The sequence below is a fragment of the Schistocerca nitens genome, chromosome 2 (assembly GCF_023898315.1).
Source record: "Schistocerca nitens isolate TAMUIC-IGC-003100 chromosome 2, iqSchNite1.1, whole genome shotgun sequence".
Lineage (NCBI taxonomy): Eukaryota > Metazoa > Arthropoda > Insecta > Orthoptera > Acrididae > Schistocerca > Schistocerca nitens.
Genome location: NC_064615.1, coordinates 751,028,536 through 751,053,130, shown reverse-complemented (window position 1 = coordinate 751,053,130; position 24,595 = coordinate 751,028,536). Strand labels below are relative to the sequence as shown.

Below are 24,595 nucleotides of genomic sequence, written 5' to 3'. Positions count from 1 at the left end.
AAATCTACACTCGATGTTAACAAATTTTTCTTCTTCAGAAACGCTTTCCTTGCCATTGCCAGTCTACATTTTATATCCTCTCTACTTCTACCATCATCGGTTATTTTGCTCCCCAAATAGCAAAACTCCTTCACTACTTTAAGTGTCTCATTTCCTAATCTAATTCCCTCAGCATCACCCGACTTAATTAGACTACATTCCATTATCCTAGTTTTGCTTTTGTTGGTGTTCATCTTATACCCTCCTTTCAAGACACTGTCCATTCCGTTCAACTGTTCTTCCAAGTCCTTTGCTGTCTCTGACAGAATTTCAATTCATCGGCGAATCTCAAAGTTTTTATTTCTTCTCCATGGATTTTAATTCCTACTCCATACTTTTCTTTTGTTTCCTTTATTGCTTGCTCAATATACAGATTGAATAACATGGGGGAGAGGCTACAACCCTGTCTCACTCCCTTCCCAACCACTGCTTCCCTTTCATACCCCTCGTCTCTTATAACTGCCATCTGCTTTCTGTACAAATTGTAAATAGCCTTTCGCTCCCTGTATTTTACCCCTGCCACCTTGAGAACGTCAGTAGTTTTATATATATTGATAGTGCGGTCACACACCCAGAAAAATTTTATTGAATGCGAGAATGGGCGCGGAAGTCTACCTTTATATTTAACCTATCAATTTGCCTTTTCAAATTTTGTGACCTACCTGCCCGATTAAGAGATCTGACACTCCACGCACCGATCCGTAGAACGCCAGTTATGTTTCTCCTGATAACGACGTTCTCCTGGGTAGTCAACTCCCGAAGATCCGAATTGGAAACTGTTTCAACTCCGGAATATTTTACCCAAGAATATGCCATCACCATGTAAGCACACAGTAAAGCTGCATGCCCGCCAGAAAAATTTCGGCTGTATTTTCCCCTTGCTTTCAGCCGTTCGCATTTACAGCACAACGATGCTCTTTTGGTAGGTGTTACAAGGCCCGATCAGACACTCATCCAGACTGTTGCCGCTGCTACAACTGAAAATGCTGCTGCCCCTCTTTAGGAACCTCACGTTTGTCTGGCCTTTCAACGGACATGCGTCAGTCGTGGTTGCACCTACGGTTCGGCTATTTGTAGAACTTCAGTTTTAATTTTCTCCGCAGGGGAAAACACGGAGTTGTTACGCTTCGAGAACGTGCCAGCTATGTTTTGTTAACGTCTGCACCTGTAAATTTTGTATCAGTTGGACTGCCTTGAGTCCGTATTCAGATTCCCATCAACAAAACAGGGGCCGGTGTTGCCAATCTTTAAAATCCTGTACCACATGATGACAAACCAAGGCAGCCGTCGTCAAACGCTTTTGCTCAAGAACCAAAGGTGACCCTGTGGCGCAACATCTTGGGCTGCATGTGTGTCGATCTTATTATGAATTGGTAACCTACATAAATTATTATCTTACTAGCCCATAATGGACTGTCTATACTAAGGCTGCGATAGGTTGTCCATCGGCTGCCAAGTACTCATCATTGAAAGGATACTGCATTTGGAATGCTCCCCATCGACTGTTCTCTTTCTCACATTGTAGACGCCCTCGGCGACCCCAAAGTTGTGACACTGTAATTACCCGACGAAGTGCTGTTGTATTGTGAGTGTGAGCAGATGATTCGTGGATCAGTAACAGTAATTACAAATATTTAGATGAATTGTGCAGCATGAGACAGGATATAAAACTTTTACCAAGTTTTAATGTTATTTTTCTTCTTCTCGTCATGTTGTATTACGAGACCCTTAAATTAAGTTGATATTCCTTGCTGCAAATATGTAGCGCATTTGAAGATTTGAAACAGTCTCTGTAACGTGCATTCAGGAATTCATGTTACTTCCGTTTCAAATTTATACCATAGCAACTGATCTGTACAAGTCGCTTACGCCCATGATCTGTCAGTTCTGGAAGACAGAGAATAAATCACTCCCCATCTCACATCCTCTAACCCGACAGTGTCCGCACTACATACTCCTCTGCCCCTGAGGCAAATGGAAATCACCATCAACAAAAATTAAGAAGATCTTAAAATGTCACTGTATCGATGTTTTTGTTTGGTACGATGAAGGAAAACTACACTCTTAATAAGATCTTAATATTAGTTGCCGTTTATGGATTCGGCTGTTAGTAGGTTATTGTAAAGTACGGCTGAGAATCGCGGGCCGTACAAACACTTCATTCGCGTCGCATGTGGCCCATGAGCCACAGTTTGACGACCTGTGCACCATGTTCTCACTTCATCCACTTCTCTCAGCCAGCGCTGATTATCAACTAACCGGCAGAGTTGTGCATACTGCGATGTGTGATTCGTCCACCGTTACTAAATGGTACCTCACCCGTAAATAGAATTTTACATACAAACGCAGCATCAACTTGCAAGCCGGCCGGTGTGTCCGTGCGGTCTAGGCGCTTCAGTCTGGAACCGCGTGACCGCTCCGGTCGCAGGTTCGAATCCTGCCTCGGGCATGGATGTGTGTGATGTCCTTAGGTTAGTTAGGTTTAATTAGTTCTAAGTTCTAGGCGACTGATGACCTCAGAAGTTAAGTCGCATAGTGCTCAGAGCCATTGCAATGTTTATAGGCACTATTCGGAGAACTGTAACCGATTTTGAAAGTAATTGCCATGACGCTGGTGGCAGTGTGAAATGCGGAAACGACTAAGTGCGCTGCAAAGCAGTATTTGCAGAAAAATCATTTGTGTGATCCCCTTCGCACAATCGAGCTTCCTCGTACTGAAATGTACGTTGTATGTTACCGCTGTTAAGATCACTGTGGCATTTCTCTCATCAGCATCTTGAATGTTTTTAATTTGTTTATTTCTATTTTTGCTTTTTCTTACACTGTTGCGTTTTACAATGTACGTTATAAGACACATCGTACGAGTTTGACTCCATGAGACGACGTTACAGCATGCAACCGCCTCACTGTTTTAAGAGATTGGCGACTTTCGCAGCAGACTCAAACCCTATCCATGAATTCGGCTTGTAGTAACCAACTGTTTTAACTGCGCTTTTGCAGCGCTTTACTACAAAAGCTAGGCAGCAGTTTTCTGAAGAGTGGCATTTCAGTAATGTCTTCGCAGATGAGAGTGAGTACAGAGTCTCCTGTTTCACTACCAAGCTTGGTTTTATTAGGTGAATCACAGGTATTTCAGCGATGAAATGACTTCTACAGTCGTTGGTTATCACTCTGTCATTCAAGTAAGCAATTTACACGGTGAAACAGTTTTTCTAGCTTCAGAGAATGCGTAGTCTCTTTGTTTTAGATTACGTTCCTCGACTACTCAGAACAGTCAAACTACATAACATGTCTATTCTATTGAGGCAGATACAGGAACACTTCCTATCCTACCATTGAGTCAAACTGTAACAGGCATATCTTGTGTTTACCTACATCTCATCTCGTATCACTAACTCAGCTTCAGATGCATATTTATTGTCTACCGTCAGCAGTAGTTGAGCAAAGACGTTTCCCATTAAGCCACTCAGAACTGTCTCGATCGCTTGCGTACGAATAATTTCTTTAATTGATACTTTAATGGTTGCGTCCGTTATACTTGAGTGGCATATGCTTGTCCTCTCTAGGATTACTCTAATTTCGTCAGTATCGACTGTAGTACTGTGTGACAATCCTCGTGTCACTAGTGTCAGAGAAACTGCCAACTTGGAAGGCAGTCAGCTCCGCCTTTGCTTACAAGGGAACCTCCCCATCGCACCCCCCTCAGATTTAGTTATAAGTTGACACAGTGGATAGGTCTTGAAAAACTGAACACATATCAATCGAGAAAACAGGAAGAAGTTGTGTGGAACTATGAAAAAATAAGAAAAATATACAAACTGAGTAGTCCATGCGAAGATAGGCAACAAAAAGGAGAGTCTGAACGCAGGAGCGCTAAGGCCCCGTGGGTAGCGTGAGCAGCTGCGGAGCGAGAGGTCCTTGGTTCAATTCTTCTCTCGAGCGAAAAGTTTAATTTTTTATTTTCATATTCCTGTCATGTGACGCACATGCCGTCACCAGTATAGTATAGAATCTTTCAGATGTGTTTTCCTGTGGAGGAATCGGTTGACCTATGACCTTGCGATCAAATGTTTTCGGTTCCCATTGGAGAGGCACGTCCTTCCGTCTATTGATCGCACGGTTTTGCGGTGCGGTCGCAAAACACAGACACTAAACTTATTACAGTGAACAGAGACGTCAATGAACAAACGGACAGATAATAACTATGCAATAATAAAGAAAGTAAAATTTTCACTCGTGGGAAGATTTGCACCAAGAACCTCTCCTTCTGCAACTGCTCACGCTAAAACGGGACCACGGCGCTCCTGAGCTCACGTTCTCCTTGATGTTGCCTATGTGACCCATGGACTACTCAGTTTGTATATTTTGCTTATTTTTTCACAGTTCCACACAACTTCTTCCTGTTTTCTCAATTGATCTGTGTTCAGTTTATCAAGGCCTATCCACTGTGCCAAGTTATAACTACGAGTAAATCTGAGGGGGGTGCGATGGGGAGGTTCCCTTGTTAAAATGATGTCGGTTTTGCAGTCCGAATGCTTCGACTCCCGTTTAAAATTAGCTTTTGGGTCAGTGAGGTTTGGATGACTACAAGTTAAGCCGAGGAATATGTCTTCGATGGAAAGATTCTCATTTGGCTCTTATCATCATTACAAGCTTTACTGTTCATTGTGAAGTTCTCAGCAGCTTAAGGAACAGTTTATCTGACCAGTGCAATAGCAGAGCACAGACTGACACATTCCAGATGAACTGGAAGAAACGTAGATTTAGATGTAGGTAAACACAAGAACCGTGCCTGAGATGTTTGCGTACATGTAATATGGCAGGCCAGACTTTTGTGAAACCTCTTCTCCTACGGGCTGTTTAGTGGCTTGCGAAGATGTTAGCTTGTCTTTTTAATTCTACCAATTTGATAACGTTTGACACATATTATTTCTTATTGATGATATTTTAAACCTGTCTTTGTAACTACAAGAAAATACGTCTGGTTTTATTGAAACTCAACTTCATCAGTGATTCCGTCTGCTTAGACGTTTCAGAGGTACTTAATGGTTTGACACTGTTGTTTCCTGTCTTGTGTCACATTTCTTTGCAGAACGATAAATTTCTTGATGTGAAAAACGAGACAAGGTTGCACCACTACTTGACAGAAACACCAACACTGATGATGTTTTATTTCCGTAAAACGAAACGTGTATGGTGACAAAAGTACACATAGTTACAATCACGGACTTAAAATACCTTTAATCATTATAAAGCAACTTAGGATAATACAGCCACACGCATGACGAACATATTATGTCGTTGGAGTCCTCTTCGTAGCCCCTTCCCAATATCACAGATAAAATCTGTATTTCAGTTTACAAATTACTTGACGGTATCATAATTCGACAGGTACAATCATTAAAGAATAACGTGCTTATGACAGAAAATGATTCACATTGTCCGCTGTAATGTAATAAAAATGTCATGTCAACTCGACAGATTTCGATATCCACTCTCGATGGATTTGAGGTGGCCTACCTCTTACCTACATGATCCGTTGTAGGTACACCTCGGATCGTAGCCCCAGCAGAATTTTACTAAAATGGCCTTCCATTCTAATATAAAATAAAATTAGCTTTCCGCTAACATATTGTCACTACTGGCTCATTAATAATTAATGAAAACGTACATTTAGTACATGCCAACGGCCTTGCCGCAGAAGTAACACCGGTTCCCGTCAGATCACCGAAGTTAAGCGCTGTCGGGCTGGGCTGCACTTGGATGGGTGACCATCCGGTCTGTCCAGCGCTGTTGGCAAGCGGGCTGCACTCAGCCCTTGTGAGGCAAACTGAGGAGCTACTTGATTGAGGAGTCACGAAAACTGACAACGGTCGGGAGAGCTGTGTGCTGACCACATGCCCCTCGATATCCGCATCCAGTGATGCCTGTGGACTGAGGATGACACGGTGGCCGGTCGGCGCCACTGGGCCTTCATGGCCTGTCCGGACGGGCTATATTTAGCACCCACATGTTCAGTTCTAGAAGCAACAAGAACGACTTGCAATCTTCACATATAAGTAAATGTGACCCTGATAAAACTGGTCATTTTGTGTTTCCTTCCGTGGTGCTGACAGCGATTACATAGGTTCTGAATATTCAGATTACGTTCTCTTTCTTAGCATGAAATTGTATGACTTGGTAAAGTACAATATTTGTTGTTTTTGCCTGGTAAATTGCAATTAGTGTAGGTATTATTTTAGTTCTTCTTGACGTGCATATCACTTTGGTACACGTACTCACATGGAGTAGTTGGGACTTCCAGCTGTATAAAAAGAGTTTTGCCGAGATGCCACTTAATGTCTGTAGCAAAATAATCTCTGGTCATTACACGCTCATGACACTGTCTTTGCTAATGTCTCCTATTAATACCTATTAATACCTATTTCAAAAATTTGACGTCTCTTTTGCATTCTATCAAAATAATTTTTGTTTCATAATTATTTTCTTTCTGTAAACATACATTTACTCTTAATTTCTGCCATGGTCAGTGCATGGCAACTACCAGTTGGCCGAAAAGAAAGTGCTTGATGATTTCATTCGCTTTTTCTAGAAGACTTTCTAATGCTTTAATTGTGAGTGCGATGTTCCCTGCAGCAGCAAACAGAATATTACCCTTGTGTCTTACACAGTGTGGAATCTCATTGATGTGTATCAAGAAGAGTACAGGCCATAATATGGTAACTTATATTTTTATATATGGACCTCGTAAATGTTTCACTAAAATTTTCGCTTCGTTTAAGGCCTATGTTAACTCTAGCCCTGCACCCTGTTTTCCAGATACGATCAGGCTACTGCCATTCCTGATGACAACTATTTAGTAAAATTTTGTAGTAAACAGTGTCGAAGGTCTTGGACAGACCTACGAGTGCGACAAATTCATTTTCGTTCAGAGTACCAGGTACCACCACTGCAGATCGCGTTATGGCTAATTCCGTACTTCCACTACTTTGGAAATCAGTCTGTTGTATTCATTTGTGTGTTTTTCACGACAAACAATAGTATTTTTGAGAAGCTGCCTGACCTGAAAGACTTATATGAAATGTATCTTAACGGAGCCTGTATCTCGTGTACTCATTGTTCAATTAGACAGTTTCAGACTTCATCTACACCTGTTATGATTTTTTTTAATATATGTGCAGTTTTCCACATCATGATAGGAAACAATGTCGCTGTATTTGCTGCATAAGCCGCCTTTTTGTGGAGATTAGTGTTGTAGTTTCTCAATAATATCAGTCATATATTTCTAGTTAATATGTATTATATATTGACTAGTCTTTGTCATTTATATGAAAGCTATTAAATTTCTCTTTGTTTTCCCCCCTTCACGTTTTACATATTTACATAGTGTTTTATTTTTAATGCTGACTTTAGCTCATTTGTCAATCCTTTCATAATCGATATAAGGTTTTTTTTTTTAATAGAACGGATATCTTTGGGTCTGGGAAGTTCGTCAAATATACCTTTTTCACGTCGCGGCGCTATTTATTTGAATACTTTTGGAAGTGATTCCTATTAACACAGATTAAATTTTGTTTACACTTGTTGAATACAGTACTTTATCCTCTGCGCACATTTACTCTCAGCTTCGGTTCAACAAAGATCTTGGGTTTTGAAACAATACTTTTCGTAGTCTTGCAGGGTCTTACAAAGAGGTTTTACTTTTATGATTTGAAAGGACTGACCAAATATTGTGTGACCTCAGGTAAATCATAGATTCCACTGTCTATATAACTAACAACGTAATCAGTAATAAACTGATTCTAACGTTTTTGTTACCAGTGTTGCACTGCTGCAAACTGTGGTATGACGGTACCATCAAGATAGTTTCTGACAAAACAGCAAATGGATTCATCTATGATATCTGTGTGTGTTTTTATGTTTCAGTTTAAGCTCTGGGTTCTGAAATCTTTGTGCAGAGCCTAAATTGTTCTGGATTACCAGAACGTATTTGCCTCACGTACACATACGGTTTATATGTATTGTTGTAAATTACAATATCTACTATTTGAGTACCTGATGCTTAATGCGTTGACTGCCACACACTTAGTAACGGATGTCTCACCGCCAGGCCGCGCCATACACACAGTGTTAGGCGCAAGACTCTGCTGTGGGTGCCTGCGGCCACAAGGCAGCCAACGGGTTAAAAATGCATGTCGTCTCTAATAGAGCTCTGAATTTGAGACCGTAGTGGACACAATTAAATCTCTCAAACGGAGAGAATGAGAGGAGGGAATTAAATGGCTCGGAGCACTATGGGACTTAACAGCTGTGGTCATCAGTCCCCTAGAACTTAGAACTACTTAAACCTAACTAGCCTAAGGACATCACAGACATCCATGACCGAGGCAGGATTCGAACCTGCGACCGTAGCAGTCGCGCGGTTCCGGACTGCGCGCCTAGAACCGCGAGACCACCGCGGCCGGCAGGAGGGAATTAGTTGTCGCATTTTGTAGAAAACACTCTGCATTTCGCATAAAATACACACTCTAAAAAATGAGCACAATTTCAGAGTCAATTGGATGATTTGTTGAAGAGAAAGAGCTTCACTAATTGAGGAAGTGAATAAAGCGTTGGTCAATCTCTGGCCCTAATGCAGTCAGTTATTCGGCTTGTCATTGATTGACAGAATTTTGGATGCTCTCCCAAGGGATATCGTACCAAATTCCGTCCAACTGGTACGTTAGACTGTTAAAATCCCGAGATCGTTGGAGAGCCTTGCGCATAACGCTCCAAACGTTGTCAACTGGTGAGAGATCTAGCGACCTTGCTGGCCCTGGCGGTGATTGGTAAGCGCAAAGACAAGCAGTAAAGAGTCTCGTAGTGTGGGGGTGGGCATTATCTCGCTAAAATGGAAGCCCAGAATGGACTGAACTGAAGCGCAACAAAACGGGCACTTGAATATCGCGGACTTACCTCTGTGTTGCAATGGTGCCGCGGATGTCAACCAAACGGGTCATGCTATGAAAATAACTGGCACCTCTGACCATCACTCCTGAGCGTCAGCCCGACTACTAGGAGATGGTCTGCGGCTCCATTTCTTTTTATAGCAGGATCTCTTTTGGATGTCACACGCGGCACCCTTATGACACATCGGTACGTCGACGAAATCCTGCGCCCTGTTTTGTTGCAGTTCATGACAAGCCAATCCTGGGGTTACATTTCAGCAAGATAACGCCAGCCCACACACGGCGAGAGATTCTACTGCTTGTCTTAGTGCTTGCCAAACCCCATCTTGGCCAGAAAGGCCACCGCCTATCTCCCCAACTGAGAACATTTGGAGAATTATTGTCATGCCCTCCAACCAGCTCGAGATTTTGACAATTTAACGTGCCAATTGGACATAATTTGGAACGATATCCCTCGGGAGAACATGCAGATCTCTATTAATCAATAACTGACTGCATAAGGGCCAGAGGGAAACAAACATGTCATTGACTTGTTCAATCTGTGAAGTTCTCCTGCAATTGTAATCACTTGTTTGTCTATACACGTACGCCAATCTACCGATTTCCGTCCCATTCGAATAATTCCTTCGTGGTGCGTCGTTCTTTTTTTTGTCTTTTAGAGTGTGCTTTAGGTGAACTACGGGAAATACTAAGCTGGGTTACCAGTAGGTGATCCTCCTCTGAAGTAAAGTTTATCAACCCCTGCCCCTCCTATGCTAGCATGAAGCAGCAGCGATGGAACAAAAGAATACCATCCGTAATACTAACAGAATAGGAACAAAGGCAGCATCACATCAAAGCTTAAACAACAGTATCGATAATGTTATATAATCCCGTAACTCCAGGAAAAGAACAAGTGTAAGCAGTGTTCCATCACCACTGCCAAGGGACGGTAACCGCACGATAAGAGAAGGACCGAGCGTTTCTCTGAGAACGTGATTAAATTTTTACGGTGCGGAAATCAAAGCCGCGCCTACGCCAGCTGAGCGCTGGCGCGGTGCGTGCGTCACGTTGCGGTCGCGTTTGCTGGGCTTAATTAATTTCCAGAGGTCGCCCCAACCGCCGTCAGCGTAGCCAACGACTGCTCGGATTCCGGGTAAATCTGTTCCGCCCTCTTCTAAAGACTCCGGAGCCGGTGTCCGATTACTTCTGTTTCCTTGCACCCACGTTTATTTCTTACAGTGTTGCTGTCATGACATGAAACTGAGGACAACCGTGCTCAGGATATTCGAGAACTGTTCCTGGAATGCAATCATACATTTTCCAGCTATAACGTTTGTCTTAAACGGCAGTACGTACTCAGAGGGGGAGGGAGGGAGGCTGGTATATGGTCAGCTGCCTCCCTTACATATATCCACAAACTGAACTCAAACCCTAACCCACTAAGCAGGCGTATTAATTCAGTATGTAAAAATGCTGAATACGTAACACGTACTGACGCTTAGTAAGTATACTCACAATCTTTTGTTTTTAAATTTGAAAAATATTACACCATTTATGGTGAAACTAGTACGAGTTGCCCTTATCCCCTCCGCTGCTCTTTCTCCATGCTCAGTCAGATGCTGGGTATGGTCTTCAAGGCTGAAGTAATAATATCACTATGAATTACAAAAAGAAATGCAGGAATCAATCTGCGCACATGTTCAGAAAAAACAGAAAACCTTGAACCTCTAGAGATAGGACTTTCATATTCACAGGACATGTACATTAGTACGTTCTGCAGAAATCATTTGCATTTCAGACACCTCGGTTCGGCATTTGTCCTGTCGCCTAGTAGACACGGAGCCGGCCGTGGGCTCTGATAACTTTTTCGATGAGTGACGACATCGACGAGTACAAGGCATGAATGGCATCCTGCGGTATAGTCATCCGTGCTGCATTCACCTCGTTCCAAAGGTCATCTGTTGTGTTTGGAATAGAGTCACAGCGCCGCACCCATCGATTCACCATATCCCACACATTTTCGATTTGCAACAAGTCTGGTGATCTGGCAGGCCAGGTCAAAAGGCTGACATCCTGTGACACCAAGACGGCACGCGTACATGCAGCAGCATGTGGTCGTGCATTGTCTTGCTGAAAAATGCCGTCTGGGGTGTTGTGCAGAAAGAGTATGGCTACGGGTCGCAGGATGTCATTCATATACTCTACGTGAGTAAAAGTATCCGTACACCTGGCTGAAAATGGCTTACAAGTTCGTGGAGCCCTCCATCGGTAATACTGGAATTCAATATGGAGTTGGCCCACCCGTAGCCTTGACGATAGCTTTCACTCTCGCAGGCATAAGTCACATCAGGCCTGCAAAGATTCTTTGGGAATGGCAGCACATTCTTCACGGAGTGCTGCACTGAGGAGAGGTATCAGTGTCGGTCGATGAGGCCTGGCACGGAGTTGGCGTTCCAAAACGTCCGAAAGGTGTTCTATAGGATTCAGGTCTGTGCAGGCCAGTCCATTACAGGAACGTTACTGTCGTGTAACCATTCCACCACAGGAAGTGCATAATGAACAGGTGCTCCATAGTGTTGAAAGATACAATCGCGATATCCCAGTTGCTCTTTAACAGTGGGAAGCAAGAAGTTGCTTAAAACTTCAATGTAGGCCAGTGCTGTGATAATGCCGCGCAAAACAACAAGGGTGCTAGCCCTCTCCATGAAAAACACGACCATACCAGAACACCACAGCCTCCGAATTTTACTGTCGTCACTGTACGTGCTGGCAGATGACGTTCACCGGGCATTCGCCATACCCACACCCTGCCACCGGATCGCCACACTGTGTACCGTGATTCGTCACTCCATACAACGTTTTTCCAGGTTCGATCGTCCATTGTTTACGCTCCTTACTCCAAATGAGGTGTCGTTTGGCATTTACCGACGTGATGTGTGGCTTATGAGCAGCCGCTCGACTATGAAATCGGTTTTCTCACCTCCCGCCTAACTGTCATAGTACTTGCTGTGGATCCTGATGCAGTTTGGAATTCCTGTGTGATGGTCTGGATGTCTGCCTATTACACATTACGACCCTCCTCAACTGTCGGTGGTCTCTGTCTGTTAACAGACGAGGTCGGCCTGTACGCTTTTGTGCTGTAGGTGTCCCATCACGTTTCCACTTCACTATCACATCGGAAACAGTGGACCTAGGGATTTTTAAGGGTGTGGAAATCTCGCGTATAGACGTATGACACTAGTGATACCCAATCACCGGACCACTTTCGAAGTCCGTGAGTTCCGCGGAGCGTCCGACTCTGCTCTCTCACGTTGTCTAATGACTACTGAGGTCGTTGATATGGAGTTCCTGGCAGTAGGTGGCAGCACAATGCACCTATTATGGAAAACGTATGTTTTTTGGGGTATTCGAATACTTTCGATCTCATAGTGTAGGTCTCATTGATCACAGTGGCCTGGACACGCACCAACTTTGATTTGTGGTTGTACCCAATAGCGCCGTACAGTATAAGGGCTTGAGTTGGCGCTGTATGTCTAGTGCGAATGAAGTCACTGTAATGTCGTTCCCCCTGTCTGTGGCGAACGAAAATGCCGCCATCGTTTTCAAACAAACAGAACTTGCAATTTTAGGAAAACACTATCCAGTGCCATTACTGTCGCCAGTGACGTCGTTCCATACACCGTTGCCTTCTAGCACGTTTCTGCACATCCGTCGAAGGTAGGCAGAGAAGTGGACGATGCGCGCGTAACCCATGCCATAGTAAACAGGCTGTCATTCTTAACAGAATGCGTTACACTCTTCTACTGTTGTGCCAGAGCTGAGGAAGACGCAGATCTTTTCTGCAATGCCATTCGGATGAAGTGTCGATCTTTTCGGAGGTTGGTCTGGGTGGTGCGACCTGACCCATCTCGATGTGTTCTACGGCCTTCCGTGGGCCATTCTGCACACAACTCTTATACTGCCTAAACACTCCCTCTCAGACGAGCAGCAGTTTCCCGGGTGGATGCGTCACATGCGTCGGTATGGATCGGGCATACGTCTGCGAAGCATCCAGCACACATGCTCAAGTCACACTGGTCCATTACCTATGGTTTATAGCGACAAGCCGCAGGCACATTTTAGTGGTAGATGACGTTGCACAGCGATTTCAATGTCAACTTTCAACCCACGGGCCATCATGGTTCAAATGCTAATCATTCCAGCAGAATATACTAATGTACATGTCCTTTGAGTATGAAAGTCCTATCTCCTTTTTTTCAAATGTTCTGACTTTTCCGAACATGGGTATATTCCCTGCACAACAGATTATTCTGCTCGTTACCTTACGATATTGTGCAGACTCGTTGTCTCACTAGATGAGCATAAGGAGACGTTGATTTAAAAAAAAAAAAAAAAAGTTGTTGAACTATTTAAACATTGCTGTTGCTGGTTCTCTAACACAAAAACAAAACCAATGTTCATGATGTCTTATGTAATTGCTCTTCCGAATATTTACACAACTTAATAAAAGTAAAACCAGAATTCTAAAATATATCAGGGTTCATGCATACCTCTCAGGCAAGCCTGGCAAATGGAAAAATGAAATAAGTCTACACAGTTTTAAAAACCGACTTCCACTGTCGACTGATACCCGAAAGTAGGAAAAGTGTGCAATACCTGGAATCTGGATGTCTTATTCAGAAAAAAATCTTTCCAGCCCTCCACAGAGCAATATATTCCTTGGTATGGGTTTCATATATTCATGTACCTCAGCTGTGCATAGTTTTGGCTCTAAGAATTCCTTCCGACTTGATGATCAATAATCACTTGTCTTCGGTCGGATGTTGGTTATGAAACCCCCGTGTCAACTGAATGTCAGGAAATCATTCAACAAGCAGAATTAATCCATTTTGCGTACGAGACAACTAGCGTATTCAAGCCTAAAAGGTACTCAGGACCAAAATAAATCATCAGTGAAATCTTAAAAGGGATTAGTGACCGATTCTCTGCAAATGTTCTTTCTCTTGGTGTTACGAATTCACAAGATATTCGGTACGTGGTATTCGTCATGACATGTCGAGCAACTAGCTAGAATCAGTATTCTTTCAGAGGTGTATCTACCTTCCTACAGGATCCTGTCACATTGTCAAAATCCATTACCAGATTAGTGCATAACATTTCTGCTGAATAAATTGTGAATTCAAATTTTGAGTTCAAAATTTTCTCGTTATCTGCTATGTTCTTGCGTATTGGCGCAACGGTGAATTTGTAATATGTACTTTTATTACATAAGTACTTAAGACTTTAATATTTGCACTGAGGATGGTCATACAGCAACTGATGTCAGTTTGCTGCAATAAATGCTTCGAACCTCTTACGACCGATGCTGTCCATTTTCCCGATTATAACAGTAACATAGTAGTCGTTCAGCACGTGGTTGCCATTGGAATCTAATCACAAGATGTTTACAGGTATGTTGCGTACATGCACGAAATTTCATATGCGCGTTGTGAATGCAGTTTTGCTCCCAAAGTGAAAATAAGTAGCGGAAAGACATTACTAAGGAAAAAAAAAAGAAAAATAATGGAAAGAATATAAGAAAGTTGTTCTCCGTGTTTAAGTACCCGTACTCGAGCGGTACGAATTTCAAATTCACTCTCCTCCATACTGATTTAAGACTAACATTGTTTCACTAAATCACTTCTAAGGTGTACAGTATTTCTTTGTAAAAGGTGTTGATCGAGTTTATTCACCATATTTGTTCAATTGAACCACTACGTCTCTAAATCGCTTATGGCCTTCCGTGGCTGGTTCCTCTTAAATGTACCCGGCCGATTTCCTTCTCTATCCTTCATCGACCAGGCTGTACACCATTTCTAACGACTCTTCGTCGATCACACTGTAAATCCTAATCTTTCATTCTTCCCGTCGATTTCTACGAGAAGTCACACTCTAGTGCTAACTTTCTTCGTATCTTCTCATATCAAATGCTTACTTACTTTTCTTATCGGAATTCATCAACCGTTTCGAGAAACTTATAGCACTGTCTACCAACAACACTTTCTATAACTTTCTCAGAATCTTTATTCACTTCACCCTCAGTGGCTGAGTGAGTACCTGTTAGCTTTCGTCCACATCTCTCACCGCACTCAGCATCCTCAACGTTCCTCTGACCTTTCCTTTCCCCTTCCTTGTGGTTCATTTTCTGCATTTATACGTTCAGATACTATTCTGCACGCTTTATCTTTGTTTCTAGAATAAATTTACTTTCCAGTTTCATCGATTCATTTGAAAGTATGTCTAATTACTTAAAACAGTTCTCAATTTTCAAATGAGAACTGTTTTAAATACCAATACAGTCCCGATTCTCTCGCTAGGATAAGCCGCTTATAGTGTTTAACTAATTAATTATGGTTATTTTATCAGTTCTTATCCTACAAATTCAAGAAATTAAAATTATGAATATTTACACCCAAAAATTACATGTAAAGGGAAAATATTGTAACTTTTTTCCTAACTGTTATTTTAAAGTGATTATAGAGCAATGCATTAACAAATCATGAGTGAACATGAGGTAAAGGACTCGTACACTAAATATTCTTGATAAAATAGGTCATTTATATAGCTAATTTAACATTGTCAAGACACGGTGGTTCGGCGCCCCTTAAACGCATTAATCCACAATGATCACGTCAGTTTCCTCGAGGACTGGCCAATGTGATGAACTGTGATTATTTCACCATGGCGTGACATTTGCAATGGAGAAGGTTCAAAAATTCTGTGTATGGGTACCGCATGCTCTAAACCAAAATCACAAAAATCAGGGGTGGCCATATGTGCATCTCTGTTGGCTCCTCATCAATTGGCTTATGAACAGCACCCACCATTCCTATTCTGTATAATTATTGGTGACGAGAAATGGTTTCTTTATGTTAAAGTAAGAGAAAAAAAGGAGTGACTGAGCCCAAAAAAAGCAGCAACTCTACGAACAAAGACCTCTACACATGCAGAAAAAATATTGGTTCCCCGAGTTGTGACCGTCACTGCTGATGTTTGTTGTCAACAACTGAGACGTCTTGCACACGCAATCGAAGAACAACGCTCAGGAAGACCGGGTGAAGTGATGCTACACCACGATAACGCCCACCCGCATTCTGCTAAACAGGATGTGGGTTGGGAAGTGATTATACACCTTATTAAACTAATCTTTCGGCCTCAGATTTTTCGCCTTTTCCTCTATCGAACAACCTTCGGGGATCTTCCTTTCCGGATGAAGGTACATCCCGAACATGACTCGAAGAGTTACTCGCCTGAAAACCACTTATTTCTACAGTCGTGAAATCGAGAAGCCACCCCCTCCCCCCGCGTTGGAAGAGTGTTGTAAATAGTGAGGGAGAATATATTATTCATGACTAAACTCTCTGTTTGTATGTCTGTTGTGCTTATTAAACTTCTGGATAAACGCTAGGAACTGGCGTGACAATCCAATAATTGGTGTTTTCCATACATTCCACACTTATTCTGCAGGGAGTTCATTTCCTGTCATATAAGTCCACTTCATTTTCAGTGCCACTCTGTAGCAACACATCTCAAACGGGCTGTCCGAACAACGGGAAGTTCTTCCAAAGTTTGCATGGGAATAACAGCAGAGATCAACAAGTTTGATAGAAGGCTGTTGCTAATAGATGTCCAGTTAACAGATGTCAACTGAACCTGATCCACAATCTTCCACCAATTCACTACACCAGTGGTGATATTCCCATTTCAATAAACTTTAGATTGAAGTGTTCAGAAATCATTGGTGTTAATTTTTGCTGCAATGAAAGTTTCCGTTAGTTTGGGAGCCATGCTCAGATAGTGCTATTCTCTAGATCATTCGTCGTGAAACGCTTGTTAGTGTTGGTATGGCGCACAGTTTGAAAACCACGGTACTTTTATTTCTATTACTGGCCTCGATACTTCTAAGATATACACATTGAATACGCGTCGAGAAAGACTTCATTCCAGTACTTTTGTCTTGGTCTTCTTATTTTTTCCTCTTCTTCTTGTAAGATCTTGTATATCACTCGTCTTTCCATACACGGTACACTTTTATGAGAATTACAAACATCATGTCCCATTTTATACTGTGTAATATTCGATTTTGCAAAGACTTGCTTCCATAATTAAAGGTAATGTGAGAACTGTCACTCAGGTGTTAACACCTTTCTTAAGATTTACCTCCAGTGTCACAATTATACGCATTAAGTTGAATACCCGTATTATTGCATCCCCAGAAATTTCAGAAATTTAAAACGAATGTCATCGATCACTTACGTCATGTTTAATCTCAATTTGTCTAAAGTTCTGTCAGTAAATCTAATACTTTACTCCAAATAAACCCATTTCACCATTGTCGCTTAGCAAATAATTTCTCGCTATTGTAAAGGTTTTCAGAGCACTCTTTTTCACTCTCCAGCACATTATTCTGTGCCTAACAAGGAAATTAAATTTTCTCTCTTAATGTTGCTTCCGATTTTCAATAATCAGCGAGTTATTTTGACTTTCATTTCCGCTGCATCTATCCTTATAACGATTATTTTTGTCTCAACTTCTTCACTTTGCTCCTGCACCAACTTCCCTTTGACTTCCTTGCACTATCTATTGATTCCTTTTGTTATTGACTTAATTTGGTGTACTGCATTTTCTTCCTAAAATATTTACTAGTTTTTCTTTAGTTCATTAACTGAACTGTATTTTTTCTGCTATCCATTTTACAATTTCGTACGCATATTAGCCTGACCGACAGTGTTTTATCTTGTAAGTGATAAGACTCAGCAACATACTACCTACCGTGATACTCACTGTCATAGTATTTACAGCCTCAGAACAATCTGAACGTGTGCTGTAATTCTTCACTGCTTCAGTATCGGTCTCCCTTATACGTTGACGCTTCCTGAAGGGTGACAAACTTCAGCCTATTCTTAATCACACTGTTAATAATATTATGGATAAGTGGAATATTGAAGAGAATGACAAATTACTAAATGTAGGAAGGTAATCACATCAAAGGCTTATAGTTCTGATTCTATACATATTTACTGCAGGAACTCTTGTAGGAACAGTTTTTCATAGATCTCTAGAGTGATGGTACATCTTCACCAATGCATCTAACATGGTGAAAAATCCTAAACTGTTTATTTACAGTATTACATCACAGAGCAATCGTTGGAATACATCAAAGGCATCAAACACATAGCAATATCAATTCACAGCGATGAAGGTTGTTGGGAAGGCAGACACTGTACTGAATTCACTGAAGCAATACTACAAACGATTAATTTTTCCACGAAGGATATGGCCCCCAAAACACCCAATCGAGTATTGTTCATCAATCTAGGATCGTGTGTTAGTGGCAGGGTTATTGAAGATTCAAAGAAGATATGCAGATTCATCACGATCTTGTGCAACTGCTGTGAAAGCTTGAACTGTGACAGAAATTGTGCACAATACTGTCTTTACCTCGTCAGCGATGTAAGGGTATATACCGACTGGCTGTAATTAAAGTGCAGCTAGTCACGGATGTCTAGTGGCGGCTGTAGTTGTCGTATGGTAGCGAAACGTGGTAGATGTGGTTATGCCTTAATATGGAGCCGATGTCCGTTAGAAATAATTAGTTCAACTTTTGGCCACTAGGTGAGAATCTGGTGCTGTACACTGTATGACGATATGACATCCACGCTGTCTTTTAACAAGCTATCGAGTAGAGAGACCGTGCGCTGTTAGTGAAACTGTTTTATGCGAACGGCAGCGAGCACAGTGCTGCATTGAGAGAGTATCACCGACGGAAGGTCTCAGTAGACGCCCGATGTAATTCAATGGATTAGAGAAAATGATAATAAATTCTAAAACTCGGGTGAGACTGATGTGGCACCTGGTAGAGGTGGAAGTTACTGACGAGGTTGCTGTTGCTGTAACTGCCCCAGGTAGTGCTAGTGCTCGTGTAGTTTCACGATTGTCATCCCTGTCATGGTCAAAAGTAGGGATAGTTTTTGACATTTAATTACTCTTTCACCCATACAAAAGCCAGACGGTGAAGCAACTGAAACCTCATGATCCGAAGCAATGTTGTGAATTTGTCCTTCGGTTTATACGCGGATCGAAGTTGATGACATGCAGTCGGGCAATTTTCTGTGGAGTGATGAGTTATATTTCACACTAAAGCGTGGAGGGAATGCACGTAACTGCCGAATTTGGAAGAGTGTTGAACCGCGTGTTGTAGACAAGGAGCCATCGCATTCGCCGATGTGACTGTGTGGTGCGGATTTGCAAGCACCTTTGTTCACGGTCGGGTCTTTATTGAGGAGGATACATCCAACGGGTCTTTCAAGTACACAGAGACGTCCGCAGGTTATATGGACCTCCTTGTACAGCACGTGATTCCTGCTTCGGAACAGCACAGTTGTGTGGAAACCACAGTTTTCATGCAAGATGTGACACCAAATGCCGCTCCCCCAATGGAAGTCCTGGTTAATGCATCCTTTCAGGAACGTGCTATCTGCAGAGGTTTCCCAAATGCATGGCCTGCAAAATCACATGATCTGAATGCATATGACGTTTGGCTCTGGGGATATCTAGACGAGCACGTTTACCAGGTACACAATCTGTACCTATCTGATCTGTAATCCATTATACAAGAACATGTTGCACAGATTCCACTGAAACTGCTGCGAGCAACTGTTGATGCGGTATGCAGCACCTCGACAACGTCTCCGGCGTGAGTAGGGCCTCCCGTCGGGTAGACCGTTCGCCGGGTGCAGGCCTTTCGATTTAACGCCACTTCGGCGACTTGTTCGTTGATGGGGATGAAATGATGATGATTAGGACAACACAACACCCAGTTCCTGAGCGGAGAAAATCTCCGATCCAGCCGGGAATGGAACCCGGGCGCTTAGGATTGACATTCGGTCGCGCTGACCACTCATCTACCGGGTGTCGGACCACGTCTCCGGTGCTCATGCTGAACAAAATGTTTCAGCAGCGGTTGATAATAAAATCACCATTATGTCTTTCTCACTTGTTTCACCTTTTCTGACCACATTCCGTTCTTAATCCATTACGTATGGAAATATTTCTATACGTCTACCTTGAGTTCACCCCACCAGACTTGCTCCTGGTGGCCAAAATTGATCTTTCATGCACCGTAAATTGGTTCCTCATTAACGCTTCAGAATATCTACTAAGTTTCACTTTCATAGCATCATTACAATGCACGCTGGACCTCCTTGAGTAACCGCACTTCAATAATAATCACCTGGTCTGTTCTTTCTTTCTTAAATTTTTACTGGAGGACTTTTTCCTATAATGACTTAAAAATGGCTGTACAATGATACCTGGTTTATCTTTCACGTTCATCCTCGGGGTTCCAAATAACACGGCCGCGAATACATCGCTGAGAGCCGATCACAGCTGCACCCGTCAGAGCAACATCAGCCGACGGCCAGCGACCAGTAGGAGATGTCGCGGTTTTCTTTCTGAACTTCTGCGCCCATTTTTATAGTAAAAAAAACAACTCTCTAAAAGAAACTTGTATGATCCTGTTCTATGATATCGACATAATTTCATGTTTAGACAAGCTTGATTATACGTGAAAGAATTAAAGTTTCATTATGGCGATTACTGATTATGTAAACTGAAGGTGGAGGGGGAAGAAAGAAAAGGAAAGGGAAGGAACTATTGATGCCATCGGAACCTTATACGGAATCAGTGGCGACGGGTGAAAATGCGTGCCGAGCTGGGTTTCGAACTTGGGATCTCATGTTTACTAGGCAGTTGCGTTAACCACTGTGCAGTTATTAAAGTACCTGTCCAGTAATCCGAATCCGAGTGCGGCACACATTTTCACTCGTATCAGCTGATTCCGTATATGGTCCCGATGCAGCTGGCATCAATAGTTCCTTCTGTTTCCTTTCCTTTCTCCCCCTCCACCTCCAATTTCACAGCTGCAGATCCTACGTGGTGCTTGTAAGAAAAGACACCGCGCACTGACATAACGAGCATTGTTTGTTGTATGTATACTAAATACAATAGGCAGACGTGAACTTGTTACGTGAAGGAAGGTACTTATATTGCTGAACTTTTGAAAGTAATTAGTAGTCTGCACCTTCATTTTCAGTTGAACTAAGGAGAATAGTAAAACCAACTTACTAAACTTAGAAGAAAAAGGAATGAATTAAAGTTTAAGTTTTACGGAAAAGATAGAGGTATTATGATCTCTGGAAGTTGAATGCTTCGACGAAATAAGCCACGACGGAAGCAATTAATATAAGACACAGTCAACAGTGAAAGTGATATTGCCTTGACAAACACAGTAACTACGAATATTAACAATGGTAATAGTAAAAGCAGTTCATCTGATATTAAGTTAGACTATCTCGAGAAATATCAGTCTGGCGGAGAGAAGCCGACTGTCGGTGTTGAATATCTCTGGCTACTACTTAGCAACGGAAACCAAACATTACTCGGAAGAAGATAATCCGCGTCGTACAAGTAAAATTTACGATGTGTGTACATAATGTCAAATACTCCCGTAACGCCGTATAAATGAAAGCAATACTAAAACTCGTCCTCCGGATGCGAGCATATACGAGTATATGGACAATTAAACATGTCCGTGATGCGCTAGCAAACGGTCGTTAAACTGCAGCATATCGCGGCAAGAGTTATACAAGTGCTCCACTGTGTCACAAAGTATGTTGTGCATCATTTTATAGCTTGCCATTAAAACTGTGAAATCGTAGGCTCCTAGTCAAGAACTTTATTAATCTTCCTCAAATACTTCTTACAATTATCGTTTTCTCACAATTAATGAAATTTGGGCACGCACACCAACTGTCACTTTTCCAGCGTATCACTCATGAATGGAGTAGGGAAGGAGTAAAATTATACTGGAGCACTATATGCCGTCCATCAGATACAGTACGTGCTCTTTCGAACTACGATTTTACGTTCTGAGGTCAGTGAATTATTTTCTGTTTCGCACCTTTCCCAGTGTTTCGTTTGTAATATCTGATCAGGAAAACTGAGTAACTAAGTTAAATATTTACATGATTTAGTTACAATGGATTCAGAATGGTTTAATGACATCACAGCCAGGGTTATCCCATAAACACGTCAGTCCGCAGGTGGTGAATGATGTTTGTGTCTAGACATCATGAGATCATGATCAACACGTCATGCAGAAATGAACAAGTTTGTGCCTGACTTTCCAGAGACCACGGCCGCGAGGGGACGGCAGGCTTTTTGCTTCCAATTCAGTGCTAATAGCGATTCAGGACGTCATGAATATTCACTATCATGTCCTTCCGGAGATGGAGTGTGGGTCAATGTTATATAGCACTGCATGTATGCTGCTGCCTAAAACTGGGAACTGCGACATTTATGGAACCAGAACTCTAATTTTAAGCTTTGCACGTATAGCGGGTTACTAATTATGCACTAAATCATACCGAAAGTAATATGAACTTGCTTCAGAATGGAGCCCCCCCACCTCTGTGAAACAATAATAATGAACGTTAGTCGGCTCCAAGCGGCCCGTCACACAGTTTGTTCCTCTACATGCAGTTTGTTTTCCGATTGAAAGGCACTATCATACGTTATTCTATACTGCTCTAGCATCTTAATTTATTTTGTGGACTGTTCTCGTCATAATTTATTGCCTTGTAAACATAAAAGTTCAAGCAAAATTCTGACCATTTGGAATCTTAAGTTTTCAACAGGAGCTTGTTTATTATTTTTATCTTCTTACTTGTAGATATTATTAGGTATTATCGCTATTTACTTCATTGGCATTTGTTTCAAAATTTCTACGATGTTTCATCAATTTCCGGTATCAAAATTATTCTCTACATCCTCAGGAGTCGTGACTGTAGTTTTTGTTTAATATCCTTCTTAATTATTTCGGAAACTTGGGAAATCCTTCTAATTCTTTAGATCGTATGGATTCGAACCGATCTGTATATTCTAATGTAATATTCAAACTACAGTTTACAGTACAGTGATGGACTTACATGTCCTACCTACCACTACGACAAGTGAAATTTGTAATGTTTGTCTAAAGGTATTTTGAACGTTTATTTTTTTGAAAAGTTTAGTTACCAAATAGGGCTGACACACTGTATGCAGCGAGGCAGGCACCGGGTGTTAATTTACTTAAGCTGCTGTCATGCTGCATCTACTGATACCTGTCAGTCGCTACTTGTCACGTCATAGATTACCAGATTCGCGCAGTACGACAAGTTCCCTGTCTAACTAATAGCGGCATTAGTTCATGTTTCAGTAACTGAAAAAAAAGCACGCTCGTCAGTCTCCGAACGTTGAACTGTAATTGCGACTAGGCAGAACAAGAATATGGAGAACGCTTTACACTTAAGAGAATTCCTGATAAATATACGTCGTCACTTTGTCTAAGAACCAGACAAAGAGAAATAATGCTTACAGAACGTAATACAGAGCTCAATTTTCGTAGAAATTCGCATTACCATTTCTTTCTACTATTTTCTATGTTCCGTAATTTATGGCACTGATACCAATTCACAGACGCGTTCTGAAAAAAGGTCGATACGAAAATAAAAGCTTTTGGACCATATTACCAAGGGGCAACAGATTCTGTGAGATTACACTCCAGCCTCATCTGGATGTTGGATTCTTTCATAACTTTGCAACTACTCTTAAGTTATTTACAGATCACTAACTGAATGACACTTATTTGTTCTTAAACGGCTTCATTTGTCCCTTTGAAAATCCTGAATCTGGTTTTTCTATAATTAGTTGCCAATTCAGGCTAATGACTGAATAAATGTCTTATGAATGTCAGATCAGCCTTCTTCTCTCCCAGTTACTGCTCCGTGATACACAACGCAGGCAACACGGATGCGCAACCAATAGATTACAGTCATTTACATGCATGGTGTGGTGGGTAACTGCCACACTACAAATCCAAATATATCCCAAATATATTTAGAGTAATAAGTATGTAGGGGTGCCTCGACCTGGGCGGGAATTTTTATTTAAATCCTTATTCCTGCTTTATGTCGTCTCGTATTCGTATATTTAATATTAGAATTGAGAAATATTTAGTATTTTAATTGTTGAAACGGTGAAGATTTAAACTAGAACAAAACCGGAAATGGGGAAGGAAGATTTAAAATGTAACGTAGGAATGCTCAATGAACAGCTGTCAGAACGTCATGTTCGCATTTGTGGTCGATGGTTGAACTGTTGGACAAGGTATTTACGTACTGCTAGCACAACCAACAAACAAGAAAATCCGAAAAAAAGGCAGACAATGCAGTTAACGTATATAATGTTACATAACCAGCTATATGGAGGCGTAGAATTCAATTTACATTTCGAATCGCGTTGTGCCTGGGCCATATACACTGAAACCATTTTCAGCAGAGAGGCTATGGCTCTGAGCACTATGGGACTCAACTGCTGAGGTCATTAGTCCCCTAGAACTTAGAACTAGTTAAACCTAACTAACCTAAGGACATCACACACATCCATGCCCGAGGCAGGATTCGAACCTGCGACCGTAGAGGTCTCGCGGTTCCAGACTGCAGCGCCAGAACCGCGCGGCCACTGCAGAGAGGAAGAAGCAATAAGGT

The 24,595-nt window shown here is 41.9% G+C and overlaps 1 pseudogene; it reads left to right on the top strand.

The window, feature by feature from the left end:
* The first annotated feature begins 5,721 nt into the window (after nt 1-5,721).
* LOC126237958 (5S ribosomal RNA) lies at nt 5,722-5,838 on the top strand (annotated as a pseudogene).
* The last annotated feature ends 18,757 nt before the right edge of the window (nt 5,839-24,595 follow it).